At 41.5% G+C, this 18299-nt stretch overlaps 3 long non-coding RNA genes across 3 annotated transcripts in view; all 3 read right to left on the reverse strand.

The window, feature by feature from the left end:
• Positions 1 to 18299, reverse strand: part of LOC110438668 (uncharacterized) — a 129603-nt gene that overhangs the window by 91739 nt on the left and 19565 nt on the right. The window lies entirely within an intron of this gene.
• LOC141386169 (uncharacterized) lies at positions 4563 to 7948 on the reverse strand. Its single transcript, XR_012407603.1, has 3 exons — positions 7206 to 7948; positions 6010 to 7109; positions 4563 to 5488 (listed from the first exon to the last, which is right to left on the reverse strand). It is a non-coding gene; the product is annotated as an uncharacterized lncRNA (long non-coding RNA).
• On the reverse strand, positions 14632 to 17716 carry LOC141386168 (uncharacterized). The gene is made up of 3 exons (XR_012407602.1): positions 16885 to 17716; positions 15586 to 16788; positions 14632 to 14966 (listed from the first exon to the last, which is right to left on the reverse strand). It is a non-coding gene; the product is annotated as an uncharacterized lncRNA (long non-coding RNA).

An 18299-nucleotide genomic window follows, 5' to 3' on the forward strand; every position in this document is an offset into this window, starting at 1 on the left:
TATTTTAGACATCGTTTCTATTTTTGCGACACATGTTTAGCTTGTGTCGCATGTTTTGGTGCACACTTCACATTTTCGAATTTTTTTGTGACATTTCTATTTTAGACACCGTTTCTATGTTTGCGACACATGTTTAGCTTGTGTCGCATGTTTTGCGTGCACTTCACATTTTTGATTTTTTTGTGACATTTAGATTTTAAACACCGTTTCTATTTCTGCAACACATGTTTAGCTTGCGTCGCATGTTTTGTGAAGGCACGGTGTAGTAAGGCACTTGACCAGCCAGTGCACACAGCAGCCTCCTGACCAATCAGAGCACCCCAAGCCACCCGGTCGATCAAGAAAGCACATCAGCTTTCAGATTAATCAGCGCACGTACGGCCCATGAAGAGCACATCAGCTTTCAGATTAATAAGCGCACGTACGGCCACCTGACCAACCAGAGGACCCAGGGTCCAACTGACCAGTCAGAGCACACAAGGCAACCTGACCGATCATAGCACCCTAGCTTTATGATATTTCTATTTTAGACATTGTTTCTATTTTTGCGACACATGTTTAGCTTGTGTCGCATGTTTTGGTGCACACTTCACATTTTCAAATTTTTTTGTGACATTTCTATTTTAGACACCGTTTCTATGTTTGCGACACATGTTTAGCTTGTGTCGCATGTTTTGCGTGCACTTCACATTTTCGATTTTTTTCGTGACATTTAGATTTTAGACACAGTTTCTATTTCTGCAACACATGTTTAGCTTGCGTTGCATGTTTTGTGAAGGCACGGTGTAGTAAGGCACTTGACCAGCCAGTGCACACAGCAGCCTCCTGACCAATCAGAGCACCCCAAGCCACCCGGTCGATCAAGAGAGCACATCAGCTTTCAGATTAATCAGCGCACGTACGGCCCATGAAGAGCACATCAGCTTTCAGATTAATAAGCGCACGTACGGCCACCTGACCAACCAGAGGACCCAGGGTCCAACTGACCAGTCAGAGCACACAAGGCAACCTGACCGATCATAGCACCCTAACTTTATGATATTTCTATTTTAGACACCGTTTCTATTTTTGCGACACATGTTTAGCTTGTGTCGCATGTTTTGCGTGCACTTCACATTTTCGATTTTTTTCGTGACATTTCTATTTTAGACACCGTTTCTATGTCTACGACACATGTTTAGCTTGTGTCACATGTTTTGCGTGCACTTCACATTTTCGATTTTTTCGTGACATTTCTATTTTAGACACCGTTTCTATGTCTGTGACACATGTTTAGCTTGTGTCACATGTTTTGCGTGCACTTCACATTTTCGATTTTTTTCGTGACATTTCTATTTTAGACACCGTTTCTATTTTTGTGACACATGTTTAGCTTGTGTCGAATGTTTTGCGTGCACTTCACATTTTCGATTTTTTTCGTGACATTTCTATTTTAGACACCTTTTCTATGTCTGCGACACATGTTTAGCTTGTGTCGCATGTTTTGCGTGCACTTCACATTTTCGATTTTTTTTATGACATTTAGATTTTAGACACCGTTTCTATTTTTGCGACACATGTTTAGCTTGTGTCGCATGTTTTGCGTGCACTTCACATTTTCGATTTTTTTAATGACATTTCTATTTTAGACACGTTTCTATTTTTGCGACACATGTTTAGCTTGCGTCGCATGTTTTGTGAAGGCACGGTGTAGTAAGGCACTTGACCAGCCAGTGCACACAGCAGCCTCCTGACCAATCAGAGCACCCCAAGCCACCCGGTCGATCAAGAGAGCACATCAGCTTTCAGATTAATCAGCGCACGTACGGCCCATGAAGAGCACATCAGCTTTCAGATTAATAAGCGCACGTACGGCCACCTGACCAACCAGAGGACCCAGGGTCCAACTGACCAGTCAGAGCACACAAGGCAACCTGACCGATCATAGCACCCTAGCTTTATGATATTTCTATTTTAGACACCGTTTCTATTTTTGCGACACATGTTTAGCTTGTGTCGCATGTTTTGCGTGCACTTCACATTTTCGATTTTTTTCATGACATTTCTATTTTAGACACCGTTTCTATTTTTGCGACACATGTTTAGCTTGTGTCCCATGTTTTGGTGCACACTTCACATTTTTGATTTTTTTCGTGACATTTCTATTTTAGACACCGTTTCTATTTTTGCGACACATGTTTAGCTTGTGTCGCATGTTTTGCGTGCACTTCACATTTTCGATTTTTTTCATGACATTTAGATTTTAGACACCGTTTCTATTTTTGCGACACATGTTTAGCTTGTGTCGCATGTTTTGCGTGCACTTCACATTTTCGATTTTTTTTATGACATTTCTATTTTAGACATCGTTTCTATTTTTGCGACACATGTTTAGCTTGTGTCGCATGTTTTGGTGCACACTTCACATTTTCGAATTTTTTTGTGACATTTCTATTTTAGACACCGTTTCTATGTTTGCGACACATGTTTAGCTTGTGTCGCATGTTTTGCGTGCACTTCACTATTTCGATTTTTTTCGTGACATTTAGATTTTAGACACCGTTTCTATTTCTGCAACACATGTTTAGCTTGCGTTGCATGTTTTGTGAAGGCACGGTGTAGTAAGGCACTTGACCAGCCAGTGCACACAGCAGCCTCCTGACCAATCAGAGCACCCCAAGCCACCCGGTCGATCAAGAGAGCACATCAGCTTTCAGATTAATCAGCGCACGTACGGCCCATGAAGAGCACATCAGCTTTCAGATTAATAAGCGCACGTACGGCCACCTGACCAACCAGAGGACCCAGGGTCCAACTGACCAGTCAGAGCACACAAGGCAACCTGACCGATCATAGCACCCTAGCTTTATGATATTTCTATTTTAGACACCGTTTCTATTTTTGCGACACATGTTTAGCTTGTGTCACATGTTTTGCGTGCACTTCACATTTTCGATTTTTTCGTGACGTTTCTATTTTAGACACCGTTTCTATGTCTGTGACACATGTTTAGCTTGTGTCACATGTTTTGCGTGCACTTCACATTTTCGATTTTTTTCGTGACATTTCTATTTTAGACACCTTTTCTATGTCTGCGACACATGTTTAGCTTGTGTCGCATGTTTTGCGTGCACTTCACATTTTCGATTTTTTTTATGACATTTAGATTTTAGACACCGTTTCTATTTTTGCGACACATGTTTAGCTTGTGTCGCATGTTTTGCGTGCACTTCACATTTTCGATTTTTTTTATGACATTTCTATTTTAGACACGTTTCTATTTTTGCGACACATGTTTAGCTTGCGTCGCATGTTTTGTGAAGGCACGGTGTAGTAAGGCACTTGACCAGCCAGTGCACACAGCAGCCTCCTGACCAATCAGAGCACCCCAAGCCACCCGGTCGATCAAGAGAGCACATCAGCTTTCAGATTAATCAGCGCACGTACGGCCCATGAAGAGCACATCAGCTTTCAGATTAATAAGCGCACGTACGGCCACCTGACCAACCAGAGGACCCAGGGTCCAACTGACCAGTCAGAGCACACAAGGCAACCTGACCGATCATAGCACCCTAGCTTTATGATATTTCTATTTTAGACACCGTTTCTATTTTTGCGACACATGTTTAGCTTGTGTCGCATGTTTTGCGTGCACTTCACATTTTTGATTTTTTTTCATGACATTTAGATTTTACACACCGTTTCTATTTTTGCGACACATGTTTAGCTTGTGTCGCATGTTTTGCGTGCACTTCACATTTTCGATTTTTTTTATGACATTTCTATTTTAGACATTGTTTCTATTTTTGCGACACATGTTTAGCTTGTGTCGCATGATTTGGTGCACACTTCACATTTTCAAATTTTTTTGTGACATTTCTATTTTAGACACCGTTTCTATTTTTGCGACACATGTTTAGCTTGTGTCGCATGTTTTGCGTGCACTTCACATTTTCGATTTTTTTCGTGACATTTAGATTTTAGACACAGTTTCTATTTCTGCAACACATGTTTAGCTTGCGTTGCATGTTTTGTGAAGGCACGGTGTAGTAAGGCACTTGACCAGCCAGTGCACACAGCAGCCTCCTGACCAATCAGAGCACCCCAAGCCACCCGGTCGATCAAGAGAGCACATCAGCTTTCAGATTAATCAGCGCACGTACGGCCCATGAAGAGCACATCAGCTTTCAGATTAATAAGCGCACGTACGGCCACCTGACCAACCAGAGGACCCAGGGTCCAACTGACCAGTCAGAGCACACAAGGCAACCTGACCGATCATAGCACCCTAACTTTATGATATTTCTATTTTAGACACCGTTTCTATTTTTGCGACACATGTTTAGCTTGTGTCGCATGTTTTGCGTGCACTTCACATTTTCGATTTTTTTCGTGACATTTCTATTTTAGACACCGTTTCTATGTCTGCGACACATGTTTAGCTTGTGTCACATGTTTTGCGTGCACTTCACATTTTCGATTTTTTCGTGACGTTTCTATTTTAGACACCGTTTCTATGTCTGTGACACATGTTTAGCTTGTGTCACATGTTTTGCGTGCACTTCACATTTTCGATTTTTTTCGTGATATTTCTATTTTAGACACCGTTTCTATTTTTGTGACACATGTTTAGCTTGTGTCACATGTTTTGCGTGCACTTCACATTTTCGATTTTTTTCGTGACATTTCTATTTTAGACACCTTTTCTATGTCTGCGACACATGTTTAGCTTGTGTCGCATGTTTTGCGTGCACTTCACATTTTCGATTTTTTTTATGACATTTAGATTTTAGACACCGTTTCTATTTTTGCGACACATGTTTAGCTTGTGTCGCATGTTTTGCGTGCACTTCACATTTTCGATTTTTTTTATGACATTTCTATTTTAGACACGTTTCTATTTTTGCGACACATGTTTAGCTTGCGTCGCATGTTTTGTGAAGGCACGGTGTAGTAAGGCACTTGACCAGCCAGTGCACACAGCAGCCTCCTGACCAATCAGAGCACCCCAAGCCACCCGGTCGATCAAGAGAGCACATCAGCTTTCAGATTAATCAGCGCACGTACGGCCCATGAAGAGCACATCAGCTTTCAGATTAATAAGCGCACGTACGGCCACCTGACCAACCAGAGGACCCAGGGTCCAACTGACCAGTCAGAGCACACAAGGCAACCTGACCGATCATAGCACCCTAGCTTTATGATATTTCTATTTTAGACACCGTTTCTATTTTTGCGACACATGTTTAGCTTGTGTCGCATGTTTTGCGTGCACTTCACATTTTCGATTTTTTCGTGACGTTTCTATTTTAGACACCGTTACTATGTCTGTGACACATGTTTAGCTTGTGTCACATGTTTTGCGTGCACTTCACATTTTCGATTTTTTTCGTGACATTTCTATTTTAGACACCGTTTCTATTTTTGTGACACATGTTTAGCTTGTGTCGAATGTTTTGCGTGCACTTCACATTTTCGATTTTTTTCGTGACATTTCTATTTTAGACACCTTTTCTATGTCTGCGACACATGTTTAGCTTGTGTCGCATGTTTTGCGTGCACTTCACATTTTTGAATTTTTTTATGACATTTAGATTTTAGACACCGTTTCTATTTTTGCGACACATGTTTAGCTTGTGTCGCATGTTTTGCGTGCACTTCACATTTTCGATTTTTTTAATGACATTTCTATTTTAGACACGTTTCTATTTTTGCGACACATGTTTAGCTTGCGTCGCATGTTTTGTGAAGGCACGGTGTAGTAAGGCACTTGACCAGCCAGTGCACACAGCAGCCTCCTGACCAATCTGAGCACCCCAAGCCACCCGGTCGATCAAGAGAGCACATCAGCTTTCAGATTAATCAGCGCACGTACGGCCCATGAAGAGCACATCAGCTTTCAGATTAATAAGCGCACGTACGGCCACCTGACCAACCAGAGGACCCAGGGTCCAACTGACCAGTCAGAGCACACAAGGCAACCTGACCGATCATAGCACCCTAGCTTTATGATATTTCTATTTTAGACACCGTTTCTATTTTTGCGACACATGTTTAGCTTGTGTCGCATGTTTTGCGTGCACTTCACATTTTCGATTTTTTTCATGACATTTCTATTTTAGACACCGTTTCTATTTTTGCGACACATGTTTAGCTTGTGTCCCATGTTTTGGTGCACACTTCACATTTTTTATTTTTTTCGTGACATTTCTATTTTAGACACCGTTTCTATTTTTGCGACACATGTTTAGCTTGTGTCGCATGTTTTGCGTGCACTTCACATTTTCGATTTTTTTCATGACATTTAGATTTTAGACACCGTTTCTATTTTTGCGACACATGTTTAGCTTGTGTCGCATGTTTTGCGTGCACTTCACATTTTCGATTTTTTTTATGACATTTCTATTTTAGACATCGTTTCTATTTTTGCGACACATGTTTAGCTTGTGTCGCATGTTTTGGTGCACACTTCACATTTTCGAATTTTTTTGTGACATTTCTATTTTAGACACCGTTTCTATGTTTGCGACACATGTTTAGCTTGTGTCGCATGTTTTGCGTGCACTTCACATTTTCGATTTTTTTCGTGACATTTAGATTTTAGACACCGTTTCTATTTCTGCAACACATGTTTAGCTTGCGTTGCATGTTTTGTGAAGGCACGGTGTAGTAAGGCACTTGACCAGCCAGTGCACACAGCAGCCTCCTGACCAATCAGAGCACCCCAAGCCACGCGGTCGATCAAGAGAGCACATCAGCTTTCAGATTAATCAGCGCACGTACGGCCCATGAAGAGCACATCAGCTTTCAGATTAATAAGCGCACGTACGGCCACCTGACCAACCAGAGGACCCAGGGTCCAACTGACCAGTCAGAGCACACAAGGCAACCTGACCGATCATAGCACCCTAGCTTTATGATATTTCTATTTTAGACACCGTTTCTATTTTTGCGACACATGTTTAGCTTGTGTCGCATGTTTTGCGTGCACTTCACATTTTCGATTTTTTTCGTGACATTTCTATTTTAGACACCGTTTCTATGTCTGCGACACATGTTTAGCTTGTGTCACATGTTTTGCGTGCACTTCACATTTTCGATTTTTTTCGTGACATTTCTATTTTAGACACCTTTTCTATGTCTGCGACACATGTTTAGCTTGTGTCGCATGTTTTGCGTGCACTTCACATTTTCGATTTTTTTTATGACATTTAGATTTTAGACACCGTTTCTATTTTTGCGACACATGTTTAGCTTGTGTCGCATGTTTTGCGTGCACTTCACATTTTCGATTTTTTTTATGACATTTCTATTTTAGACACGTTTCTATTTTTGCGACACATGTTTAGCTTGCGTCGCATGTTTTGTGAAAGCACGGTGTAGTAAGGCACTTGACCAGCCAGTGCACACAGCAGCCTCCTGACCAATCAGAGCACCCCAAGCCACCCGGTCGATCAAGAGAGCACATCAGCTTTCAGATTAATCAGCGCACGTACGGCCCATGAAGAGCACATCAGCTTTCAGATTAATAAGCGCACGTACGGCCACCTGACCAACCAGAGGACCCAGGGTCCAACTGACCAGTCAGAGCACACAAGGCAACCTGACCGATCATAGCACCCTAGCTTTATGATATTTCTATTTTAGACACCGTTTCTATTTTTGCGACACATGTTTAGCTTGTGTCGCATGTTTTGGTGCACACTTCACATTTTTGATTTTTTTCGTGACATTTCTATTTTAGACACCGTTTCTATTTTTGCGACACATGTTTAGCTTGTGTCGCATGTTTTGCGTGCACTTCACATTTTCGATTTTTTTCATGACATTTAGATTTTAGACACCGTTTCTATTTTTGCGACACATGTTTAGCTTGTGTCGCATGTTTTGGTGCACACTTCACATTTTCGATTTTTTTTGTGACATTTCTATTTTAGACACCGTTTCTATGTTTGCGACACATGTTTAGCTTGTGTCGCATGTTTTGCGTGCACTTCACATTTTCGATTTTTTTCGTGACATTTAGATTTTAGACACCGTTTCTATTTCTGCAACACATGTTTAGCTTGCGTTGCATGTTTTGTGAAGGCACGGTGTAGTAAGGCACTTGACCAGCCAGTGCACACAGCAGCCTCCTGACCAATCAGAGCACCCCAAGCCACCCGGTCGATCAAGAGAGCACATCAGCTTTCAGATTAATCAGCGCACGTACGGCCCATGAAGAGCACATCAGCTTTCAGATTAATAAGCGCACGTACGGCCACCTGACCAACCAGAGGACCCAGGGTCCAACTGACCAGTCAGAGCACACAAGGCAACCTGACCGATCATAGCACCCTAGCTTTATGATATTTCTATTTTAGACACCGTTTCTATTTTTGCGACACATGTTTAGCTTGTGTCGCATGTTTTGCGTGCACTTCACATTTTCGATTTTTTTCATGACATTTCTATTTTAGACACCGTTTCTATTTTTGCGACACGTTTAGCTTGTGTCCCATGTTTTGGTGCACACTTCACATTTTTGATTTTTTTCGTGACATTTCTATTTTAGACACCGTTTCTATTTTTGCGACACATGTTTAGCTTGTGTCGCATGTTTTGCGTGCACTTCACATTTTCGATTTTTTTCATGACATTTAGATTTTAGACACCGTTTCTATTTTTGCGACACATGTTTAGCTTGTGTCGCATGTTTTGCGTGCACTTCACATTTTCGATTTTTTTTATGACATTTCTATTTTAGACATGGTTTCTATTTTTGCGACACATGTTTAGCTTGTGTCGCATGTTTTGGTGCACACTTCACATTTTTGATTTTTTTCGTGACATTTCTATTTTAGACACCGTTTCTATTTTTGCGACACATGTTTAGCTTGTGTCGCATGTTTTGCGTGCACTTCACATTTTCGATTTTTTTTATGACATTTAGATTTTAGACACCGTTTCTATTTTTGCGACACATGTTTAGCTTGTGTCGCATGTTTTGCGTGCACTTCACATTTTCGATTTTTTTAATGACATTTCTATTTTAGACACGTTTCTATTTTTGCGACACATGTTTAGCTTGCGTCGCATGTTTTGTGAAGGCACGGTGTAGTAAGGCACTTGACCAGCCAGTGCACACAGCAGCCTCCTGACCAATCAGAGCACCCCAAGCCACCCGGTCGATCAAGAGAGCACATCAGCTTTCAGATTAATCAGCGCACGTACGGCCCATGAAGAGCACATCAGCTTTCAGATTAATAAGCGCACGTACGGCCACCTGACCAACCAGAGGACCCAGGGTCCAACTGACCAGTCAGAGCACACAAGGCAACCTGACCGATCATAGCACCCTAGCTTTATGATATTTCTATTTTAGACACCGTTTCTATTTTTGCGACACATGTTTAGCTTGTGTCGCATGTTTTGCGTGCACTTCACATTTTTGATTTTTTTCATGACATTTAGATTTTAGACACCGTTTCTATTTTTGCGACACATGTTTAGCTTGTGTCGCATGTTTTGCGTGCACTTCACATTTTCGATTTTTTTTATGACATTTCTATTTTAGACATCGTTTCTATTTTTGCGACACATGTTTAGCTTGTGTCGCATGTTTTGGTGCACACTTCACATTTTCTAATTTTTTTGTGACATTTCTATTTTAGACACCGTTTCTATGTTTGCGACACATGTTTAGCTTGTGTCGCATGTTTTGCGTGCACTTCACATTTTCGATTTTTTTCGTGACATTTAGATTTTAGACACCGTTTCTATTTCTGCAACACATGTTTAGCTTGCGTTGCATGTTTTGTGAAGGCACGGTGTAGTAAGGCACTTGACCAGCCAGTGCACACAGCAGCCTCCTGACCAATCAGAGCACCCCAAGCCACCCGGTCGATCAAGAGAGCACATCAGCTTTCAGATTAATCAGCGCACGTACGGCCCATGAAGAGCACATCAGCTTTCAGATTAATAAGCGCACGTACGGCCACCTGACCAACCAGAGGACCCAGGGTCCAACTGACCAGTCAGAGCACACAAGGCAACCTGACCGATCATAGCACCCTAGCTTTATGATATTTCTATTTTAGACACCGTTTCTATTTTTGCGACACATGTTTAGCTTGTGTCGCATGTTTTGCGTGCACTTCACATTTTCGATTTTTTTCGTGACATTTCTATTTTAGACACCGTTTCTATGTCTGCGACACATGTTTAGCTTGTGTCACATGTTTTGCGTGCACTTCACATTTTCGATTTTTTTCGTGACATTTCTATTTTAGACACCTTTTCTATGTCTGCGACACATGTTTAGCTTGTGTCGCATGTTTTGCGTGCACTTCACATTTTCGATTTTTTTTATGACATTTAGATTTTAGACACCGTTTCTATTTTTGCGACACATGTTTAGCTTGTGTCGCATGTTTTGCGTGCACTTCACATTTTCGATTTTTTTTATGACATTTCTATTTTAGACACGTTTCTATTTTTGCGACACATGTTTAGCTTGCGTCGCATGTTTTGTGAAAGCACGGTGTAGTAAGGCACTTGACCAGCCAGTGCACACAGCAGCCTCCTGACCAATCAGAGCACCCCAAGCCACCCGGTCGATCAAGAGAGCACATCAGCTTTCAGATTAATCAGCGCACGTACGGCCCATGAAGAGCACATCAGCTTTCAGATTAATAAGCGCACGTACGGCCACCTGACCAACCAGAGGACCCAGGGTCCAACTGACCAGTCAGAGCACACAAGGCAACCTGACCGATCATAGCACCCTAGCTTTATGATATTTCTATTTTAGACACCGTTTCTATTTTTGCGACACATGTTTAGCTTGTGTCGCATGTTTTGGTGCACACTTCACATTTTTGATTTTTTTCGTGACATTTCTATTTTAAACACCGTTTCTATTTTTGCGACACATGTTTAGCTTGTGTCGCATGTTTTGCGTGCACTTCACATTTTCGATTTTTTTCATGACATTTAGATTTTAGACACCGTTTCTATTTTTGCGACACATGTTTAGCTTGTGTCGCATGTTTTGCGTGCACTTCACATTTTCGATTTTTTTTCATGACATTTAGATTTTACACACCGTTTCTATTTTTGCGACACATGTTTAGCTTGTGTCGCATGTTTTGCGTGCACTTCACATTTTCGATTTTTTTTATGACATTTCTATTTTAGACATTGTTTCTATTTTTGCGACACATGTTTAGCTTGTGTCGCATGATTTGGTGCACACTTCACATTTTCAAATTTTTTTGTGACATTTCTATTTTAGACACCGTTTCTATGTTTGCGACACATGTTTAGCTTGTGTCGCATGTTTTGCGTGCACTTCACATTTTCGATTTTTTTCGTGACATTTAGATTTTAGACACAGTTTCTATTTCTGCAACACATGTTTAGCTTGCGTTGCATGTTTTGTGAAGGCACGGTGTAGTAAGGCACTTGACCAGCCAGTGCACACAGCAGCCTCCTGACCAATCAGAGCACCCCAAGCCACCCGGTCGATCAAGAGAGCACATCAGCTTTCAGATTAATCAGCGCACGTACGGCCCATGAAGAGCACATCAGCTTTCAGATTAATAAGCGCACGTACGGCCACCTGACCAACCAGAGGACCCAGGGTCCAACTGACCAGTCAGAGCACACAAGGCAACCTGACCGATCATAGCACCCTAACTTTATGATATTTCTATTTTAGACACCGTTTCTATTTTTGCGACACATGTTTAGCTTGTGTCGCATGTTTTGCGTGCACTTCACATTTTCGATTTTTTTCGTGACATTTCTATTTTAGACACCGTTTCTATGTCTGCGACACATGTTTAGCTTGTGTCACATGTTTTGCGTGCACTTCACATTTTCGATTTTTTCGTGACGTTTCTATTTTAGACACCGTTTCTATGTCTGTGACACATGTTTAGCTTGTGTCACATGTTTTGCGTGCACTTCACATTTTCGATTTTTTTCGTGATATTTCTATTTTAGACACCGTTTCTATTTTTGTGACACATGTTTAGCTTGTGTCACATGTTTTGCGTGCACTTCACATTTTCGATTTTTTTCGTGACATTTCTATTTTAGACACCTTTTCTATGTCTGCGACACATGTTTAGCTTGTGTCGCATGTTTTGCGTGCACTTCACATTTTCGATTTTTTTTATGACATTTAGATTTTAGACACCGTTTCTATTTTTGCGACACATGTTTAGCTTGTGTCGCATGTTTTGCGTGCACTTCACATTTTCGATTTTTTTTATGACATTTCTATTTTAGACACGTTTCTATTTTTGCGACACATGTTTAGCTTGCGTCGCATGTTTTGTGAAGGCACGGTGTAGTAAGGCACTTGACCAGCCAGTGCACACAGCAGCCTCCTGACCAATCAGAGCACCCCAAGCCACCCGGTCGATCAAGAGAGCACATCAGCTTTCAGATTAATCAGCGCACGTACGGCCCATGAAGAGCACATCAGCTTTCAGATTAATAAGCGCACGTACGGCCACCTGACCAACCAGAGGACCCAGGGTCCAACTGACCAGTCAGAGCACACAAGGCAACCTGACCGATCATAGCACCCTAGCTTTATGATATTTCTATTTTAGACACCGTTTCTATTTTTGCGACACATGTTTAGCTTGTGTCGCATGTTTTGCGTGCACTTCACATTTTCGATTTTTTTCATGACATTTCTATTTTAGACACCGTTTCTATTTTTGCGACACATGTTTAGCTTGTGTCCCATGTTTTGGTGCACACTTCACATTTTTGATTTTTTTCGTGACATTTCTATTTTAGACACCGTTTCTATTTTTGCGACACATGTTTAGCTTGTGTCGCATGTTTTGCGTGCACTTCACATTTTCGATTTTTTTTATGACATTTAGATTTTAGACACCGTTTCTATTTTTGCGACACATGTTTAGCTTGTGTCGCATGTTTTGCGTGCACTTCACATTTTCGATTTTTTTCATGACATTTAGATTTTAGACACCGTTTCTATTTTTGCGACACATGTTTAGCTTGTGTCGCATGTTTTGCGTGCACTTCACATTTTCGATTTTTTTTATGACATTTCTATTTTAGACATTGTTTCTATTTTCGCGACACATGTTTAGCTTGTGTCGCATGTTTTGGTGCACACTTCACATTTTCGATTTTTTTTGTGACATTTCTATTTTAGACACCGTTTCTATGTTTGCGACACATGTTTAGCTTGTGTCGCATGTTTTGCGTGCACTTCACATTTTTGATTTTTTTGTGACATTTAGATTTTAAACACCGTTTCTATTTCTGCAACACATGTTTAGCTTGCGTCGCATGTTTTGTGAAGGCACGGTGTAGTAAGGCACTTGACCAGCCAGTGCACACAGCAGCCTCCTGACCAATCAGAGCACCCCAAGCCACCCGGTCGATCAAGAAAGCACATCAGCTTTCAGATTAATCAGCGCACGTACGGCCACCTGACCAACCAGAGGACCCAGGGTCCAACTGACCAGTCAGAGCACACAAGGCAACCTGACCGATCATAGCACCCTAGCTTTATGATATTTCTATTTTAGACACCGTTTCTATTTTTGCGACACATGTTTAGCTTGTGTCGCATGTTTTGCGTGCACTTCACATTTTCGATTTTTTTTCATGACATTTAGATTTTACACACCGTTTCTATTTTTGCGACACATGTTTAGCTTGTGTCGCATGTTTTGCGTGCACTTCACATTTTCGATTTTTTTTATGACATTTCTATTTTAGACATTGTTTCTATTTTTGCGACACATGTTTAGCTTGTGTCGCATGTTTTGGTGCACACTTCACATTTTCAAATTTTTTTGTGACATTTCTATTTTAGACACCGTTTCTATGTTTGCGACACATGTTTAGCTTGTGTCGCATGTTTTGCGTGCACTTCACATTTTCGATTTTTTTCGTGACATTTAGATTTTAGACACAGTTTCTATTTCTGCAACACATGTTTAGCTTGCGTTGCATGTTTTGTGAAGGCACGGTGTAGTAAGGCACTTGACCAGCCAGTGCACACAGCAGCCTCCTGACCAATCAGAGCACCCCAAGCCACCCGGTCGATCAAGAGAGCACATCAGCTTTCAGATTAATCAGCGCACGTACGGCCCATGAAGAGCACATCAGCTTTCAGATTAATAAGCGCACGTACGGCCACCTGACCAACCAGAGGACCCAGGGTCCAACTGACCAGTCAGAGCACACAAGGCAACCTGACCGATCATAGCACCCTAACTTTATGATATTTCTATTTTAGACACCGTTTCTATTTTTGCGACACATGTTTAGCTTGTGTCGCATGTTTTGCGTGCACTTCACATTTTCGATTTTTTCGTGACGTTTCTATTTTAGACACCGTTACTATGTCTGTGACACATGTTTAGCTTGTGTCACATGTTTTGCGTGCACTTCACATTTTCGATTTTTTTCGTGACATTTCTATTTTAGACACCGTTTCTATTTTTGTGACACATGTTTAGCTTGTGTCGAATGTTTTGCGTGCACTTCACATTTTCGATTTTTTTCGTGACATTTCTATTTTAGACACCTTTTCTATGTCTGCGACACATGTTTAGCTTGTGTCGCATGTTTTGCGTGCACTTCACATTTTTGAATTTTTTTATGACATTTAGATTTTAGACACCGTTTCTATTTTTGCGACACATGTTTAGCTTGTGTCGCATGTTTTGCGTGCACTTCACATTTTCGATTTTTTTAATGACATTTCTATTTTAGACACGTTTCTATTTTTGCGACACATGTTTAGCTTGCGTCGCATGTTTTGTGAAGGCACGGTGTAGTAAGGCACTTGACCAGCCAGTGCACACAGCAGCCTCCTGACCAATCAGAGCACCCCAAGCCACCCGGTCGATCAAGAGAGCACATCAGCTTTCAGATTAATCAGCGCACGTACGGCCCATGAAGAGCACATCAGCTTTCAGATTAATAAGCGCACGTACGGCCACCTGACCAACCAGAGGACCCAGGGTCCAACTGACCAGTCAGAGCACACAAGGCAACCTGACCGATCATAGCACCCTAGCTTTATGATATTTCTATTTTAGACACCGTTTCTATTTTTGCGACACATGTTTAGCTTGTGTCGCATGTTTTGCGTGCACTTCACATTTTCGATTTTTTTCATGACATTTCTATTTTAGACACCGTTTCTATTTTTGCGACACATGTTTAGCTTGTGTCCCATGTTTTGGTGCACACTTCACATTTTCAAATTTTTTTGTGACATTTCTATTTTAGACACCGTTTCTATGTTTGCGACACATGTTTAGCTTGTGTCGCATGTTTTGCGTGCACTTCACATTTTCGATTTTTTTCGTGACATTTAGATTTTAGACACAGTTTCTATTTCTGCAACACATGTTTAGCTTGCGTTGCATGTTTTGTGAAGGCACGGTGTAGTAAGGCACTTGACCAGCCAGTGCACACAGCAGCCTCCTGACCAATCAGAGCACCCCAAGCCACCCGGTCGATCAAGAGAGCACATCAGCTTTCAGATTAATCAGCGCACGTACGGCCCATGAAGAGCACATCAGCTTTCAGATTAATAAGCGCACGTACGGCCACCTGACCAACCAGAGGACCCAGGGTCCAACTGACCAGTCAGAGCACACAAGGCAACCTGACCGATCATAGCACCCTAGCTTTATGATATTTCTATTTTAGACACCGTTTCTATTTTTGCGACACATGTTTAGCTTGTGTCGCATGTTTTGCGTGCACTTCACATTTTCGATTTTTTTCATGACATTTCTATTTTAGACACCGTTTCTATTTTTGCGACACATGTTTAGCTTGTGTCCCATGTTTTGGTGCACACTTCACATTTTTTATTTTTTTCGTGACATTTCTATTTTAGACACCGTTTCTATTTTTGCGACACATGTTTAGCTTGTGTCGCATGTTTTGCGTGCACTTCACATTTTCGATTTTTTTCATGACATTTAGATTTTAGACACCGTTTCTATTTTTGCGACACATGTTTAGCTTGTGTCGCATGTTTTGCGTGCACTTCACATTTTCGATTTTTTTTATGACATTTCTATTTTAGACATCGTTTCTATTTTTGCGACACATGTTTAGCTTGTGTCGCATGTTTTGGTGCACACTTCACATTTTCGAATTTTTTTGTGACATTTCTATTTTAGACACCGTTTCTATGTTTGCGACACATGTTTAGCTTGTGTCGCATGTTTTGCGTGCACTTCACATTTTCGATTTTTTTCGTGACATTTAGATTTTAGACACCGTTTCTATTTCTGCAACACATGTTTAGCTTGCGTTGCATGTTTTGTGAAGGCACGGTGTAGTAAGGCACTTGACCAGCCAGTGCACACAGCAGCCTCCTGACCAATCAGAGCACCCCAAGCCACCCGGTCGATCAAGAGAGCACATCAGCTTTCAGATTAATCAGCGCACGTACGGCCCATGAAGAGCACATCAGCTTTCAGATTAATAAGCGCACGTACGGCCACCTGACCAACCAGAGGACCCAGGGTCCAACTGACCAGTCAGAGCACACAAGGCAACCTGACCGATCATAGCACCCTAGCTTTATGATATTTCTATTTTAGACACCGTTTCTATTTTTGCGACACATGTTTAGCTTGTGTCGCATGTTTTGCGTGCACTTCACATTTTCGATTTTTTTCGTGACATTTCTATTTTAGACACCGTTTCTATGTCTGCGACACATGTTTAGCTTGTGTCACATGTTTTGCGTGCACTTCACATTTTCGATTTTTTTCGTGACATTTCTATTTTAGACACCTTTTCTATGTCTGCGACACATGTTTAGCTTGTGTCGCATGTTTTGCGTGCACTTCACATTTTCGATTTTTTTTATGACATTTAGATTTTAGACACCGTTTCTATTTTTGCGACACATGTTTAGCTTGTGTCGCATGTTTTGCGTGCACTTCACATTTTCGATTTTTTTTATGACATTTCTATTTTAGACACGTTTCTATTTTTGCGACACATGTTTAGCTTGCGTCGCATGTTTTGTGAAAGCACGGTGTAGTAAGGCACTTGACCAGCCAGTGCACACAGCAGCCTCCTGACCAATCAGAGCACCCCAAGCCACCCGGTCGATCAAGAGAGCACATCAGCTTTCAGATTAATCAGCGCACGTACGGCCCATGAAGAGCACATCAGCTTTCAGATTAATAAGCGCACGTACGGCCACCTGACCAACCAGAGGACCCAGGGTCCAACTGACCAGTCAGAGCACACAAGGCAACCTGACCGATCATAGCACCCTAGCTTTATGATATTTCTATTTTAGACACCGTTTCTATTTTTGCGACACATGTTTAGCTTGTGTCGCATGTTTTGGTGCACACTTCACATTTTTGATTTTTTTCGTGACATTTCTATTTTAGACACCGTTTCTATTTTTGCGACACATGTTTAGCTTGTGTCGCATGTTTTGCGTGCACTTCACATTTTCGATTTTTTCATGACATTTAGATTTTAGACACCGTTTCTATTTTTGCGACACATGTTTAGCTTGTGTCGCATGTTTTGGTGCACACTTCACATTTTCGATTTTTTTTGTGACATTTCTATTTTAGACACCGTTTCTATGTTTGCGACACATGTTTAGCTTGTGTCGCATGTTTTGCGTGCACTTCACATTTTCGATTTTTTTCGTGACATTTAGATTTTAGACACCGTTTCTATTTCTGCAACACATGTTTAGCTTGCGTTGCATGTTTTGTGAAGGCACGGTGTAGTAAGGCACTTGACCAGCCAGTGCACACAGCAGCCTCCTGACCAATCAGAGCACCCCAAGCCACCCGGTCGATCAAGAGAGCACATCAGCTTTCAGATTAATCAGCGCACGTACGGCCCATGAAGAGCACATCAGCTTTCAGATTAATAAGCGCACGTACGGCCACCTGACCAACCAGAGGACCCAGGGTCCAACTGACCAGTCAGAGCACACAAGGCAACCTGACCGATCATAGCACCCTAGCTTTATGATATTTCTATTTTAGACACCGTTTCTATGTCTGCGACACATGTTTAGCTTGTGTCACATGTTTTGCGTGCACTTCACATTTTCGATTTTTTCGTGACGTTTCTATTTTAGACACCGTTTCTATTTTTGCTACACATGTTTAGCTTGTGTCGCATGTTTTGGTGCACACTTCACATTTTTGATTTATTTCGTGACATTTCTATTTTAGACACCGTTTCGATTTTTGCGACACATGTTTAGCTTGTGTCGCATGTTTTGCGAAGGCACGGTGTAAGGCACTTGACCAGCCAGTGCA

The sequence above is a fragment of the Danio rerio genome, chromosome 6 (assembly GCF_049306965.1).
Source record: "Danio rerio strain Tuebingen ecotype United States chromosome 6, GRCz12tu, whole genome shotgun sequence".
NCBI classification, from domain to species: domain Eukaryota; kingdom Metazoa; phylum Chordata; class Actinopteri; order Cypriniformes; family Danionidae; genus Danio; species Danio rerio.